General features: G+C 49.8%; 1 protein-coding gene across 3 annotated transcripts in view; it reads left to right on the top strand.

The window, feature by feature from the left end:
- Positions 1–17,597, top strand: part of LOC138580069 (vitelline membrane outer layer protein 1 homolog) — a 246,364-nt gene that overhangs the window by 138,392 nt on the left and 90,375 nt on the right. The window contains exon 1 of one of the 3 annotated variants that reach the window (XM_069650320.1): positions 3,391–3,544. The exons of the other annotated variants lie outside the window; for them this stretch is intronic. The gene's annotated coding sequence lies outside the window, so the exon portion shown is untranslated. Of the gene's footprint in view, positions 1–3,390; positions 3,545–17,597 lie in introns of those variants that run through there. 3 annotated transcript variants of the gene reach the window in all.

The following is a 17,597-nucleotide window of genomic DNA, read 5'->3' on the forward strand; positions in this document are numbered from 1 at the left end:
GAGGCAAGTGCGCAGAACGCCCACACGCTCCCCTACAACTCGTATTCATGGAATCGAATAGGGCAAACCAGCACACGGTCAAAGACGCGCACAGGGCCAAACAAGTCCGCCACAAGAAAACAGGCAGTAGCGTCCCTGCCCCTGAAATAAATGTGCGCCAAAATGTGCGCTTACAAAAATCACCTATATACAGCTATGATGAATGATCCATACTGTGGCCCTCTAGGACAAATGAGGTGTAAAGGGGTACCGACAAACACGGACAGCCGCTTTGTGAAAAATAGCATGTGCGTGTATTTCGGGGTGCGCGGGAAGTTCCACATGCGATTGGCCTGGGTACGTGTATTTCGGGGTGTGCGGGAAGTTCCACATGCGTTTGTCTGTGGTACGTGTATTTCGGGGTGCGTGTGAAGTTTCACACGCGATTTCAGCAGGGTACGTGTATTCCAAGGTGCGCGGGAAGTTTCACACGCAATTATGCAAGGTACGTGTATTTCGGTGTGCGCGTGAAGTTCCACACGCGATTTCAGAAGGGTATGTGTACTCCGGATGCGCGGGAAATTCCACACGCGAATCCAGCAGCCTACGTGTATTTCGGGGGTGCCGGGGAGTCCTACACATGAATTGGCCATGTGGGTCCTGCACGCTGTTCCCTCTACACCCTCCACGGCGGCCCACACCACAGGGGACTACCCTGCACCCCTGCACAGGTCCCGCAGGCAGCCCATCCACCTTGGCCATGCCCCCCAGCCAACCCACATGTCACCTTGCACTACTGCCCACCAACGCATGTCTCCCAGCACCCCCACCCCCCAGCATCCAGGGGCACCATCCACCAGGCCCCCACTCATGTGTCCCAGCACCCCTACCCCCCAGCAGTCAGGGGCACCCTCCACCAGGCCCCACTCATGTCCAACTCATGTCCCCCTGCACCGCCACACTCCAGCAGTCAGGGGCACCGTCCACCAGGCCCCCACTCATGTCTCCCAGCACCCCCACCCCCCAGCAGTGCAGGGCACCCGCCACCATGCCCCCACACATGTCTCCCAGCACCCCCACCCCCCAGCATCCAGGGGCACCCTCCACCAGGCCCCCACTCATGTCTCCCTGCACCCCCACCCCCCAGCATCCCGGGGCACCACCCACCAGGCCCCCACTCATGTCTCCCAGCACCCCCACCCCCCAGCAGTCAGGGGCACCCTCCACCAGGCCCCCACTCATGTCTCCCTGCACCCCCACCCCCCAGCATCCAGGGGCACCCTCCACCAGGCCCCACTCATGTCCAACTCATGTCCCCCTGCACGACCACCCCCAGCAGTCAGGGGCACCCTCCACCAGGCCCCCACTCATGTCTCCCACCCCCCCACCCCCAGCATCCAGGGGCACCCTCCACCAGGCCCCCACTCATGTCTCCCTGCACCCCCACCCCCCAGCATTCAGGGGCACCCTCCACCAGGCCCCCACTCATGTCTCCCAGCACCCCCACCCCCCAGCATCCAGGGGCACCCTCCACCAGGCCCCCACTCATGTCTCCCAGCACCCCCACCCCCCAGCATCCAGGGGCACCCTCCACCAGGCCCCCACTCATGTCTCCCAGCACCCCCACCCCCCAGCATCCAGGGGCACCCTCCACCAGGCCCCCACTCATGTCTCCCAGCACCCCCACCCCCCAGAATCCAGGGGCACCCTCCACCAGGCCCCCACACATGTCCAACTCATGTCCCCGCGCACCCCTGAAATACACGTACCCTGCTGAATTCGCAAGTGAGACTTCTCGCGCACCCCTGGAACACACGTACCCAGGACAATCGCGTGTGGAACTTCCCGCGCACCCCTGAAAGACACATACCCTGCTGAATTTGCGTGTGAAACTTCACGCGCACCCCTGAAATACACATGCCCTGATGGAATCACGTGTTAAAGTTTCCGCGCACCCCTGAAATACACGTACCCTCTGAATTTGCGTGTGATACTTCCCGCGCACCCCTGGAATACACGTACCCAGGACAATTGCATGTGGAACTTCCTGCGCACACCAGTAATACACGTACGTGTGAAACTTCCCGCGCACCCCAGTAATACACGTGTCCCGCTCGCACAGGGCCAATCACGTGTGAAACTTCCCGCGCACCCCAGTAATACACGTACCCCGCTCGCACAGGGCCAATCGCGTGTAAAACTTCCCGCGCACCCCAGTAATACACATACCCCGCTCGCATAGGGCCAATCGCGTGTGAGACTTCCCACGCACCCCAGTAATACACGTGCCCCGCTCGCACAGGGCCAATCGCGTGTGAAACTTCCCGCACACCCCAGTAATACACGTACCCCGCTCGCACAGGGCCAATCGCGGGTGAAACTTCCCGCGCACCACAGTAATACACGTACCCCGCTCGCACAGGGCCAATCGCGTGTGAAACTTCCCGTGCACCCCAGTAATACACGTACCCCGCTCGCACAGGGCCAATCGCGTGTAAAACTTCCTGCGCACCCGAGTAATACACGTACCCTGCTGAAATTGCGTGCGAAACTTCCCGCGCTCCCCAGTTATACACGTACCACGCTCGCACAGGGCCAATCGCGTGAAACTTCCCATGCAGCCCAGTAATACACGGACCCCGCTTGGCGTTTGCTGTTTGGCAGCCCTGTAAACTGGTCCAGGGTTAGCGCAGACATTTGCGATGATTTGGGGATTTTTATGGATTTTCCTTGCGCGAGGGCGTTCTTGGGGGTGTAACTGGCGCTGCTGCAGGGTCGCTGTGCCACTCTGCCCCACGGCTGGTTTTGGAGGTTAAAATCCATGAATACGCTGTGCGATTAAATGGATTTTATTGCACGCGGCTGGCGCAGTGTATAGCACGTGTACACTGTGCGCCAGCCGCGTGCGCCACTTTTGTGTGAAATGAATTACCCTGTAATATGTGCCTTTGGAAACAGAAATAACATCATCTCATTTGCACAAAGGTGTGATATTAAAACTTTAAAGGTATCGCAGTTGTTGCACCCAGGAAACCACCGACGCAATTCATGCAAAGCCGCATTGTTGAAAACGGCTACCTAAAACGTTTCCAAAGTGCTTCAAACATGTTGCACTATACTGTGGAGGCCTGATTCATGGAATTATTTGCGTGTAAAATCATTAACTTGTGCATCAAACTGCGTGCTAAACACTGCTCGTTGATTCATGGAACCGTCTGCGTAGGACTTTTCTGAGACTTGCATGGAGTTCGCACAGGCTCTGCATGGCTCTGCGAGCAGGCGTGTGCCTTGCGCGAGACTCAACTCAGGGCTTGGGCGTGGCCTGCTTAGTGGCCGGAAATAGGGGGCAGAACACCAAAATGGGGAAGAACAAGGCAGAAAGTGGGCGTTACAAGAGACAGACTGCAGGGAGTCCCTAGCACACCCACAAATGCGCACGTGAAAGCGTATTCATAGAACTGACCACGCAACCTCTTGCCTGTGAAATGCCCATTCAGTGCCCTCTAAATCTCTGCCACCCGGAAGCAGGAGTACTGACTTGCGCAGAGGAATCACAACTCTGGAGGTGCGTTTGCATGTCGGATTTAGGGATGCGTGTAAGCAGACGGGGTTCCAATCATAGAAAAGGTGCACCTATGCAGTGTATCAGGGTGCAGGGACAGTTTATGGGGGTTCGTACGCAGCTTGACCGGAAAAATAAATGGGAAACTGTACGCATGTCGTTGAGGTGCCAGTTACAGTTACGGGGGACCCTGCACAGTGGTGTTGAGGTGCAGGCTTGGTTGGAGGCGACCCCACGCACTGTTCACGAAATGCGTGAGTTTGCGCCCTCAGAGCCCGCAAGTGTAAGTGAATGTAGCTGTTTTGGCTTTGCGTGGGGTTTGCGTGGGGGTGTGTCGGGGACGTTCCCCCACGTCTTGCGTATAGGCCCACTTTGCAGGAACTATTCCATGCATGCGCTGAGCACGCATTGTTTATTATGCGTCATTCTTGGCGCGCAGGCACTGCGGGATAAATACGTACCTTTCCATGAATCGGGCCCAGGGTGTATTCCCTCTTGTAAATACACATGAAACATTTGCTTCACTAATTAACGAAACCTTTGTACATTATTTCCGCCCTCGTTCTTTAAAAGAAGTTGTATTCCTTGACTGGCGGGAAGTTGCCACGAACGGTCAAATCTGGGAGGCGTTTACGCAGGTGTGGGGGGGGGTTCTGCACATTTCAAAGTTCACCCCCTGTCCAAAAATGTGGTGCACATCGAAATGCACGAGAAATGAGCACAATGCCCTGTGCCAATTCCGCGCCCGTGACGTGGATGCCTAGTGCGTCTCTGAGGAGGTGGAGAGCAGGGCCCAGCATTGCGACTCAAGTGTAAGAGCAGAAGTGCACACTTGTGCTGTCACACTTGCATTTCTATCTCCCAAACATTTCACAATGACGGGGCTGTTAGCGGCCCAGCACTCGGACACGCACGCTCCGTGCACACGTGCCTGCTGGGAGGCCAGTGAATCATTGGCACCACAGTGGCCCCTGCAGGAAAAGTGCAGGTCCCCTCTGTGGATTACAGGGTGACCAATGAACGCCTCCTCTGGGCTATGATTACACCCCCCACCCCCCTGCTCAGACAGCCTGGCACTGGGTGCTCCCCTCTGGTTACCTCTGAATATAGATTGCACGCTCAGCAGAAAAGAGAGGTAGGTGGGTAAATTCTAATCCAGGAATTTTTTGTAATTTTATACAGAGTTGTTTTATATTCAATCTTTTTGAAAATTGTAATATAGTCTGTGTTTAATGTTATACGATACGTTCATAAACGTTTTAAAAAATAAAGCTATAAAAATGATGAAAATGAAAAAATGTATCAGCACAATTTGTGGGAAAGGGAAAAGTCTTTGGGGCATGCTAGGAAAAAAATATGTGCAGGGTCCAGAGTGAGTGGGTGTGTGCTCTTTACAGGGGAGGGGGATTTGCACGGGTGCGGCTTGAGTGTGCACTGAAAAAGGACTTGGTGAGCACAATAGCTGACACACACACAGGCACTGCAATTTCTTGTCAAATTCACTATCACAATTTGAGCAAAGGGCAAAGTCTCAGCGTCTGATCATTTCAACATGTATTCTATTCTCTCAGCAGTTTATAATTAAACAATATAAACTAAAATGCTTTTCAACTGAATATAAACAACAGAAATGATCAATGTTCCAACACAAGTTGAAATCTATTTCGAATGTTACCGAGATTACATCTTTTCACTTGTACAGACATTCTCCATGATACCTTAATTGTTGTATTAATTAATTAATTATTCAATTCATAGCAAACTCTAGTTTGATGAACCTTGTTACGACACAAAAGCTTTAATTTAATTGAATCAATAATTGAAAGATTGGTGCAGATCGAAAATCATTTTGGAAAATCAGACTGTAGGCGAGCAAGACCTGTTGGCAAATGCTACGTATTAATATGAACAGCATATGGCGGCACGATAGATTGCAAGCTTTAATATCAATACACATGTGCGGATATTAGGGAGAATGTCTGTATGGAATACCACTGAAAAACATAATTAGTTCATAACCTTTCGTGTGCAATTTTACTTATATCAGAGCAATGATAATTTATGTTGTTTAAACTAGTGTGAAAGCCTGTTTACATGAGCCAAAGTGCATGAGGCGAGAAATGTTCAGAGTGTTCATACTGGCCTAATAGATCTCCTAAGGCAACAGCTCCCTCTAGCGGTGACAACAGGCAAAGCGGGCAGTCTCTACTGTGGATCGCTTCATCAGACAAACATACATCTGGCCTTTTATTATATTGTTTGATGTGTTTAAATTATTCACTTTTGGGGTAAAAGAATCTATGTTCAAATGCTCAGACTAGTAAATTGTTCAACTGTGATGGGATGGTAATCATTTGACATCAGAATATATTCTTATAAAATGTGTTAGCACACTTTGATGGAGGCCAAGGTTCTTTAGGATACACAGGATACTTGCAGATGCACTCGCTCATGAATTGGCTCAGCACAATAGTGGACACACACATGCGCTTTCATTTCTTAGCAAATTCATGAGTGCACTTTGAGGAAAGGGCTAATGTCCATGGGGCAGGCTGGGTGATTGGACACAGTCTCGTGCATGGCTTGCTTGAGCACAATAATTGACACAATCATTTGATTTTCATGTCAAATGTATTAGCACACTGTTAGCAAAGGGCAACTTGTCTTTGGTGAATGTGGGCTCACACAACTTAGTTAAGCACGACAGCCAATGCAAAAACTTGAGTTTTTGTCAAAAGAATTTGCGCCGTTTCAGGGCGGGGCTAACATCTTTGGGGCACGCCAATTGGTTAAACATACACTCTATCACTCAAGCACTCTTTATTTGGGGATCCACGTCCATAAAAAGCAACCCATAGCAATACAAACAATGAATACAGAACAATGTCACACATAATTATTTAAGCAATATGCCCCGAGCCGCGGGCCATTACTGAGTCAGGTAATGCCCCAGGGCCCATAGTTACAGGCCAGAGCGAAGGCAAGTACTTCAACGAAGCTAAAGCTTCGATGGATTCTCTGCGAGGTATGGACCGGGTGACGGCCAATCAGAATGTTTGTTCCATTCTGGTTGACCTTTGCCGGATACTAATAGAACTTATAACTCTGTGAAATGCAAGTTTAAAAGTGGACGCATTGTAGCTGCTTTTTATATCAGCTATTCAACGTCCAATGAATTCCCAGAGAAGGAAGGCAGTAATAAAGGTGATATCACACTACACCCTCGAGCCCTGATGGCATATGACAAGGCTACCAGTCATATTTGGAAGCAATTCAGGCCACAACTGAAAGTCGCTCCCATGTGGGCTATTAAGACACATTTTCAAAGTCCTACTCGTACTTTCAACTCATTTGTTCCCATCACATTCTTAATTTAGCCTCTTCCACAAAGATATATGAAAGCTGGCGACGTGCACTAGACCGAGTGAGACACATCTTCGTAGCCCTTACAGCACCCATCCCCCCCGATTAACTTGAACAAGGGCATCTCCTTGAATCGTGGTTAAGGGGTACACAGTAAGAGGATCCCCGCTATTGTCACCAGAGTGAGGCGACCACAGACAAATGCTACTGAGTTCCATGGAACCCTTTCCCACTTCAAAATGAATGATGCCAATTGTCAGGTACCCACTTAGGCATAGGAAATACCCTCCATACCTTCTCGGTATGTGAAGACCCTGTGTCCATCATCTGAAGGTCCTCCCTGGTATGTGACGCACCTGTGTCCAACATCTGCAGGTCCTCCCTGGTATGTGAAGACCCTGTGTCCATCATCTGAAGGTCCTCCCCGGTATGTGAAGGCCCTGTGTCCATCATCTGAAGGTCCTCCCTGGTATGTGACGCACCTGTGTCCAACATCTGCAGGTCCTCCCTGGTATGTGAAGACCCTGTGTCCATCATCTGAAGGTCCTCCCTGTATGTGAAGACCCATTGTCCATCATCAGAAGGTCCCCCCCGGTATGTGAACACCGTGTGTCCATCATCTGAAGGTCCTCCCTGGTATGAGAAGACCCTGTGTCCATCATCTGGAGGTCCTCCCCGGTATGTGAAGATCCTGTGTCCATCATCTGAAGGTCCTCCCTGTATGTGAAGACCCATTGTCCATCATCAGAAGGTTCCCCCCGGTATGTGAACACCGTGTGTCCATCATCTGAAGGTCCTCCCCGGTATGTGAAGACCATGTGTCCATCATCAGAAGGTCACCCCGGTATGTGAACACCGTGTGTCCATCATCTGAAGGTCCTCCCCGGTATGAGAAGACCCTGTGTCCATCATCTGAAGGTCCTCCCCGGTATGTGAAGACCCAGTGTCCATCATCTGAAGGTCCATCCCGGGATGTGAAGACCCAGTGTCCATCATCTGAAGGTCCTCCCCGGTATGAGAAGACCCTGTGTCCATCATCTGAAGGTCCTCCCCAGGATGTGAACACCCAGTGTCCATCATCTGAAGGTCCTCCCCGGCATGTGAACACCCTGTGTCCATCATCTGAAGGTCCTCCCCGGTATGTGAAGACCCAGAGTCCATCATCTGAAGGTCCTCCTCAGTATTTGAAAACCCTGTCCATCATCTGAAGGTACTCCCCGGTATGTGAAGACCCTGTGTCCATCATCTGAAGGTCCTCCCTGTATATGAAGACCCAGTGTCCATCATCTGAAGGTCCTCCCCGGTATGTGAATACCCTGTGTCCATCATCTGAAGGTCCTCCCCGTTATGTGAAGACCCTGTGTCCATCATCTGAAGTTCCTCCCAGGCACGTGAGATCTTGAAGCAATCAAACACTTTCTTCAATGTCTGGTCCCAAGGAAATCCAAAGCCCTGCATGACACCCTCACACCCATCCTGCATCACTGGTAGACCCAGCACTAGAGTTCAACCATGTGCCATAGACGTGCCACTTCCTCTCTCGCAGGGGGTCCCACTTCCAGCTTGAGAAGGAGAACTGGCAATAGTGATCTCAAGAAGTGATTCCCAGCCACCACCTGCCTGGAACAGCTGGGATTAGCCTATATTTCAATGTCACATGGGGACATTGGCATCACCCCGGTTCAGTAAGGCTCAAAAGGAACATCACTCAGTAAGGCCACAAAGCGTGGGTTAAATCAGCAGCTCCACCCCACCCACAATCCCCCCTATATCCTGTGGACTATGAGTGCAGAAGTGAAAAGCTTACTCCAGATAGTCAAATGAGAATAGCTTCTCCCTTAAACAGGCACTCATGCATGACACAGTTGAACGCACTAGGACACACATGATTGCTTGAATTTCATGTAAAATTTATTAGCGCATTTTGGGGGTCATTTGAAAGCTGGCAGAGCATAAAACCAAGGCGTTAGGCCTCGATATACCACCCCCACAGACCTTCCCAAGCTTTGCAAGACGGGGTGGGAAGACGGAGCATAAAACAAGGCGTTAGGCCTCGATATAACGCAGCCGCAGACCTTCCCAAGGTTTGCAAGACGGGGTGGGAAGACGGAACATAAACCAAGGTGTTAGGCCTTGATATACAACACCAGCAGACCTTCCCAAGGTTTGCAAGACGGAGTAGGAGACGGAGCGTAAAAGCAAGGTGTTAGGCCTCGACTTACTTCCCCCGCAGACCTTCCCAAGGCTTGCTAGATGGGGTGGGAGACGAAGCGTAAACCAAGGCGTTAGGCCTCGATATACCTCAGCAGCAGACCTTCCCAAGGTTTGCAAAAAGGGGTGGGAGACAGAGTGTAAACCAAGGCGCAAGGCCTCGATATACCGCAGCGGCAGACCTTCCCAAAGTTTGCAAGATGGGGTGGGAGATGGAGCGTTAAACCAAGGCATTAGGCCTTGATACACCACACCAGCAGACCTTCCTAAGGTTTGCAAGAAGGCGTGGGAGACGAAGCGTAAACCAAGGCGTTAGGCCTCGACATACTGCACCGGCAGACCTTCCCAAGGTTTGCAAGACGGGGTGGGAGACGAAGCGTAAACCAAGGCGCTAGGCCTTGATATACCGCACTGGCAGACCTTCCCAAGATTTGCAAGACAGGGTGGGAGATGGAGCGTAAATACTTTCTGCCTCAAACTTTACACTCTCTATGGAAATCTGTGTGGTTTTACACTAGCATGGGATTATCATGCTGGCATGAAGTTAAAGTATTCCTATGGCACATACTTGTAATTAGAACCCTCTAAAAGGAGGACAATTACATATGATTCCATTGTAAATGCTACCTGCTAAACCTAAATTGCAGGCAGCATGTACTTTTTTTTACAAGATGGAGAGTAAAAGTAAAAGCAAAGGTGACATCTTCACCTGGCACTCTACCTTGATGTAAAAGTGCATGCAAGGGACCCAATGGTATATAAGTGCTTATATTGGCAATCCCTGGCATGCAACTAGCATTTTCCATAAATTCACCCACTTTGAGTAAGAGGCAAGCGTCTTCGGGCCAGACTGGTTGGGTGAACAAGCAATAGCTGGCTCAGCACTTACACTTCTTGTCAAAGCTGTTAGCGCACTTTAAGAGAAGAGAAGGCTCTCTGGGAAACAGTATTTTCTATTTCGATCGGCTGATCTCACAGCACACTGCTACCAAGTTTAGGAAAGTGCATGGAGGGCCCTCAGTGCCTGACTTGTGTGTGGCGATAGGATGTCCTCAAGAGCGCAGCCAGATGTGGGCGGAGAGAGAAAGGTGTGGACATGTATGGTTTGCAGAAGAAACAGCTGCAGCTGCAATGGATGATCATGGGTGGCAGCAGGATACAGGATCAGGTGTAACCAGAGTGAGCACGGGGGGCGTGGCTTGGAAGCCATGGAATAGGCTGGAAACCCTGTGAGCTCTGTGATCCGACAACTTGATCCGACCAAGAAACGCATATTGTTTTGATCAGTGGCGGCCCAAAAAAGTATCTGCAGGCGTGGGAAGGCACAGAGCAGAGCATGGGCAGGTTGACTGCAAATTTACGGCAGAGGAACGATCGCATTGTTACTTTGTTCTGAGAGGTTGGCCATGGAGAGGGCATCAAAATGGCCGCGGACGAGAACAAAGAGATCCCGAGGGGCGCACCCCTGAGACGGAGGAGCTGTCTCCGTTCGACGACAGCAGAGGAAGATCGCTAGGGATATGAAATAATTATCACATTGCCCAGTCCGGGTGGCCGCGGAGAAAGAAAAGCAAAGGGAAAAACGCTGGTGGAGTGCTCCGAACGAAGAGTGGACGATCGAAGGAACTAGAAGATATGACCAGCCCTTTGAGGACGGTGAGAACCCACCCTTGCTGGGACTGAGGACCACGGGTGAAGGGGCTGATCCACGACTCATAGGCACAGAGCCATGTCTAATAAACCTACAAGACTGAAGAGTAAGCAACCCACATTAGAGGAATACACAAAGACGCCACCAGGCCCGGAGGGAGCCAGGCGCAAAGACAAAGCCCAAGTTGGGAGCAGTGCCACCATGGGCGTGAATCAGGAGGTCCTTGAAGCAATCGCCGATCTGGAGGCGGCTTGGGAGACCAAGCTCGAACTGACTGTGGCAGAACTAAAAACAGCACTGGAGCCCCAGGTCGGGGCAGTGCAGGAGGATGTGAATCTGCTATGGCAAGACGTAAGGTCTCTGGCGGAGCGCACAGAGAACCTCGAGAAGGAGATGGGCCCTAACACGGTGGACTGTGCTTCTCACTGGTCGGAGCTTCACGCCCTGGTACAACGAGTGGGTAACCTGGAGAGTAGAGTGGCAGAAGGACGGGCCCGGAGGAATAATATCCGTATTGTTAGACTACCAGAAGGAGCGGAAGGCCATAACCCCACGGAATTCATTGAAACAATGTTGCTACAAGAAATCACTGGAGGAGTGCTGTCTCAGGGGTTCGCGGTGGAAAGGGCACACAGGGCCCTAACGAGGAGACCGCCACCAGGAGGCCCACCTAGGCCGGTGATCACTAAAATACTTAATTACAGGGATCAAGAAAGGATCCTGGAACACTTCCGCAAAGGTGGGACAATACAAAGAGGTTCGGCAAACATAACGGCTTACCCGGATTATACCCTGACGGTGCAGCGGAGCAGAATTAACTTTGGGGCAGTCAAAAGGAGATTGCGAGAAGCGGGTTATAAATACATGCTGCTTTACCCGGCCAAACTGAAGGTTTTTCACAAGCACAGAACTTTGTTTTTTTGAAACACCGGAAGAAGCCATGGGATGGCTCGACACGCAGGGATGCCCCCAGGAGTCGGACGCTTGGACAGGAGAAGGAGGTGATGCGGATAAGTAATGAACGAGAGGGGCACCAGGGGGTCTCAGAACTTAAGACTATGGGACTTGAATATAGTCACTAAAGTAGCCACCGGAATGGTGTTTTCAGGATGGGATACACTCGTGATCCGTGAATACTGCGATTTAGACTTTAACTAGGGGCCTTGCAGGACCAATCTATACATCCCCCATTTAGATTTAGTTAGGTCGCCGATAGTACGGTGACGCCCTGCTGGGGTCTTGTCCGGGGTACCAAGGTAGACCCAAAAGCGGGGGAGCCTGAGATCCAGGGATGGAGCTGGGCAACTGTTGGGGTTGGGGTAGGGTGGGGAGAAGGGAGGGAAGGGGTTGTGTGCTGTGGTTTGTTATAGTTGGGGAAGAGTTATGGGGTAAGCCTACACTTCACGGAAAACGAGATGAACCATGGGAGACCTTAAGATAGTCACTTGGAACGTTAGGGGGCTCAATAGTTATTTGAAGCGGGCTACGCAGACCGAAAGTGGATATAGCCCTGTTACAAGAAACTCATTTAACGAAAGACAAACTAGAAGTGATACGGAAAAAATGGAGAGGGACAATGGTGGGGGCAACATACTCCGCCTAGGCAAGAGGGGTAATCACATGGGTAGCCCCGGATGTTCTGTTTCAGTTGCTGAGTTCGCAGGTAGAGGCGGATGGTAGGATGGTGATTATGAGAGGGATGGTGGAAAACAGAGAGATCTGCATTGTGAATACTTATCCTCCGAACCAAGATACAGCTGCGTATTTTAGGACCCTGTATAGTAAACTCAGTGGCAGCGTGGGGGGGCCATATTGTAGGGGGGCGACTTCAACTGTGTGTTGAACCCCACTATCGATAGATCAGACACTAAAATAGTTAGACCCACCCAGGCTGCAAAGGCACTACATGTACTATTGGCGGAGTTTGGGCTTACAGATGCATGGAGAACATGCCATCCGCAGGATAGATACTATTCACATTACGTGGCCCCACAGGGCCTACATACAAGATTGGACTATACATTTGTCACGCAGGAGTTGCTGACCGAAATACCGCAGGCGGAATACAAAGCTAGAGTCCTCTCAGACCACTCGCCACTGTTGATAACATGGCAATACCGACCCCCTAGGGGAAGGATACCCACATGGCGATTGCGTGCAGAAGCTCTTAAAGACAGCGTATTCAGGGAGGACATGTGGGAGGAAATAATAAGTTATTTCGAGATAAATACTGGCAGTGTAAAGACAGCGGGCACACTCTGGGAAGCCTTTAAAGTGGTAGTGAGAGGAATTGCCATAGCCAAGTCTAAAGGACTGCAGGATGGTATTCTCACCGAATTACAGGACTCTGAGAAGGAATTGGAGAGGGTATTGGAACGGGGTATAGAAAAAGGATATTGGGATAGATTATGTAATCTTAATTACAAAAAATACATAGAAAGACAACATGCTGGAGGCGACAAACCAAGAGGCACCTTGCATGGCTTTACAAAAACGAGACTCCTAGGACCCCAATCAGAACAATGGGGAGAGATAATGGCAATGTAGTGGTTACACAGGAGGGGGTTAAACAAGAATTTGAAGACTATTATAGACGCTTGTACGGAGACGAGACAGGAGGCAAGAGGGTGGAAATAGGAGACATATTGGAAGTTATTGGGCTACCACAAATTAGTGTAGAAGAGAGGGAGGAGCTAGATGCCCCGATCACTCTAGAAGAGTTAGAAGAAGTGGTGAGGCAGCTGCCCATGAGTAAAACCCCAGGAACTGACGGACTCCCGAGTGAATTTTATGAGGCATATAAAGCAGAGATTCTCCCCCCCACTGCTGGAAATGCTTATCGAAGCATATGAAGTTGGGAGACTACCGGAATCACTGTGCAAAGTGGTTATTTTATACCACTCCCCAAGCCCCACAGGCCTGGTAGCGACTGTGGTTCCTATAGATCCCTATCGATGTTAAACCAAGATAGTAAGATCTTAACAGCGGTGTTAGCAAACAGATTGAATAAGGTCATAACCAAATTAATTCACCCTGATCAAACAGGATATGTCCCAAATAGGAATATTTCGAATAATTTGGGGCGACTCCACCGAGTGATTGAACATACTGAAAAGAACACTAGCGAAATGGCGATAGTGTCGCTGGATGGGATCAAGGCATTTGACTCGGTCAGGTGGCCCTGGCTGAAGGCGGCCCTAGCCAGCTATGGTATGGGACCAGGATATCTTCACTGGGTAGAACTTCTATATAGCGAGTCATTAGCGAGAGTGAAGACAGGAACTGTGATTTCTGAAAGGTGGCAACTTGGTAGAGGGACCAGACAGGGATGCCCCTGGTCCCCCATGTTGTATATTCTGGCTTTGGAACCTCTGGCGATTTATCTAAGGCAGCAATATGACGCAATGGGCATTGTAGTTGGGGAAACATCACACTTAATTTCTCTATACGCAGACGATATGTTATTGTATTTGCGCTACCCAGAGGAAAATCTGCAGTATGTATTAGAAGTGGTAGATAGGTTTGCTGAACTCTCAGGTATAGCCGTGAACCCAAGTAAATCCTGTGTGCTCCCGCTGGGCAGATATAGAGGGCTCTTGGTGGAGAATTTGCCGGTACTCCAGATACCGTGGGAGACCACAACTTTTAGGTATCTTGGGATATCATACAGTAGAAGCCGAACATAGGCATAATACAGAAAGAACGGTTCGGAAACTGGAAAACAGCATGAAGTTCTAGGCGAAACTCCCCTTGGCAATGATGGGACGAGGGGCGATGCTCAAGATGGTGGCATTGCCCAGACTGTTGCATTGCTTCGTGAACATCCCATACTATATACCCCGGCAATTCTTTACTAAGCTGGATAGCATATGCAGGGAATTCCTATGGCACGGGATGAGGAACGGAGTAGCCCTATGGAAACTCCAAAACCCGCATGAGAAAGGAGGCATTAAATTACCCAACTGGGAAGTATATTATGTAGCGAGCTAGTTGCAACATGTAGCCAAATGGCTCTCTGCAGAGTCCACCTTAGAGCATAGGCTGCATCTAGGAGATTGCGCCCCATACTTTCTGAGAGAAATGATATGGGTACCCAAGCGGGAGATGAGAGGTCGCCCGGGATGTTGGGTCTGGGGTGGGGGATGTGGCAGAGGGCGTGCCGGTTGATGGACAAGCCAGTCCTGTGCCCTCCGCAAATCCCACTGGTTACAATGATGGGAACAGAGAAGCAACTAAGGTTAATGATTAGGCAGTATTGGGAACCGGTGGGAATAGCAACATTGGGAGATGTGTGGCAAGAGGGGAAAATACTGGAATTTGAGGAGCTGGTGGAACAAACGGGGTTGAGTGCTGGGTAATATATTACGTATCATGGGATGGGGCAACAAATTAAAGATACCTGGTCCTAGGTGGAACTTGCAGAGGAACCGGACACCACATTAGATGTGATATATGATATAGCGGAAGGTGGGCATGAAACATCTAGAGTGAACGAGATGATGATGACTCAAGTGGGCAAGGAAGTGGTGCAGCTTAGACTGGCCTGGGAGGAGGAAGTGGGAGATGTGATGAGTGACGGAATGTGGGAAAGGGCTCAGGGGTATCACAAGAAATTGTTGAGAAATGCTAGGCTGCAACAAATACAGTTGTATATAATGCACAGAGTATATCTGACGCCACTAAAGGTAGCTACATTTAAGAATGCTGGAAGCCAGGTGTGTCCCAAATGCAATGAGGAAAACTCAGGAATGGTGCATATGTCCTGGGCATGTCCACAGATTGCGGAATATTGGCGAGATATAGCACAGAAAATGGAAGACAAGGGAATCCACATGAAGGTGGATACGGCGTGGGCTTGTTTGTTGGGAGGGTTCCCCAGACCGCGGAAGCTTAAACATGTGAGCAAATTGAAAGATCTGGCATATGTATTGGCGAAGAGAAGGATTGCAATGGGATGGAAAGCGTGCCACAAGCCCAAAGTGGAGACGTGGTGGAGGGACTTGCAGAAGTGGGTGGAGGCAGAAACAGTGGCATGGCAGGAAGCGTGCAAAGGGGACATAGAGGGTGAAGCCAGAGCCCCAGAGGGTTGGAGACAGCTAATAGCAGAGCTATTTGGGCCCACATATGATGGACCAAGTGATGATGATTCAATGAGCATGGCGGGAGAGGTCTCCCCACCACAAGAGGTGGATACTAACAATGGGAGAAAGTAGGCTTGGGAGGGAGGTGGGACAGGAAATACAGTGGGCGAAAAAGTAACAATGTATATGTATTTACGAGCAAGATATGTAACCACTGTAAGTTGAGTTGGGTTTGTTATTTGTTGTTTGAATAAAATCAATAAAATTGTTTTAAAAAGAAAACTAGAGAAGCCCTGCAAAGGACTTCTTATCCCCTTGGGTTGGTGGGACCAATCTACGCCAAGACAAGCTCATATGGAAATCCTCGGAGCTGGCTGTACTTCCATTGCTGCTGCAGGAACCGATTGCCTGGAGAGGACCACCAGATTCGGAGTGCATCACTTTTATTGGCCAAGAGCTCCAGGAAGATCCTCCAGACTCCCAGCAAGCACGACTGACCGAGCCTGAGCCACCTCAACAGTGCTGCACCCCAGATACAAGGAAAGCCCATCTCGAGAGCCAGGAACCGCAGTGGTGCTATTAACAAGGAGCGGAAACCGCGAAGCGCCACTGATTTGAAGATTGCTGGTTGCTGTTGCTGACAGTCCCATTGCAGTGCGGGAGTCCTCAGACGTCGTCCCTCTTGTTCCCACGACTAAGGCACAGGCCAGCTTCACCTTTTTTCTTCTAACCAAAGGTACTGTACAATCTAAGAGAACCTCTTATTTAGCCTTGTTATCAGTGGAGGCTGGTCTTGGTTGCTTCTGTAGAGTTGCTGACAGCTTCTTTACCTCACAAGCCTAAACATGTGACACTACTTTGATTTATTCTTATCTACAAAGACTTCTAAAACATTGCTAGACTTTTTACCTACCTCAAAGTGCTTCAGTCCACCTAGACTTGCCCCTTGAATGACTCTTCTTCCCCTCACTTGGTCTTTGGTCTTCCTTCCAGGAAGGGGTTAACTTACTTTGCATTGGGGGGGATTCTAAAAGTACTAACCTGCTTCAGAATATTTGTATAATCTCTTGTTTTATTCTAAACTCTTTTTTCTTTGACCCTTATCTCAGTATTGCTATACATGTAACAGTGATATATTAATGTCCACAAGTGCCCTAGCTATTTTTCACCCGAGGGTGTAGGAAGTGTCTGTGTGGCATCCCAAATGGGTGTTTGCAGATTTATAGAAACTAAGAGTATTTTGGAGGTGTTGCTATATATTGCTCCCTTCTGAAGAAGGCTTATTCAAACTGACTGTTAAATAAATGACTAATTGTTTAATCAAGAAAAAAAAAAAAACATAGTGAGCACATCCACCAAGGCTACAGGCGCTCAGAACATTACACACTGTGTGGAGTGGTTACTGGTGCTTTCAATGTCATCTCTGGCGTGGCCCTGTCTGATGCATCACCACTGCTAGCAGAACTCACACCTTTCCTAGGTATCAGGTAATATTCTCCCCATATATATGGTCGACATACATAATGTCGCCAGCAAAAGGTTGTGGTGACATTATATATGATGACCATATATATGGAGATAATGCAAGCCAGGCTTGCAGGGGTATCCCCCGCTCCCCTTAAAAAAAAAAGTTGCGGCGGTGCCCCCCGCATGTTCCATGTAATAATGTCTCTGCAAAAAACAGCAGTTTTTTTCCAGGTGACTTTTTTTCCAGGCAACTTTTTTTGCCAGGTGACATTTTGAACCTGCC

This window comes from Ambystoma mexicanum, chromosome 3p (genome assembly GCF_040938575.1).
Source record: "Ambystoma mexicanum isolate Mex_15411 chromosome 3p, UKY_AmexF1_1, whole genome shotgun sequence".
Taxonomy (NCBI): Eukaryota; Metazoa; Chordata; class Amphibia; order Caudata; family Ambystomatidae; genus Ambystoma; species Ambystoma mexicanum.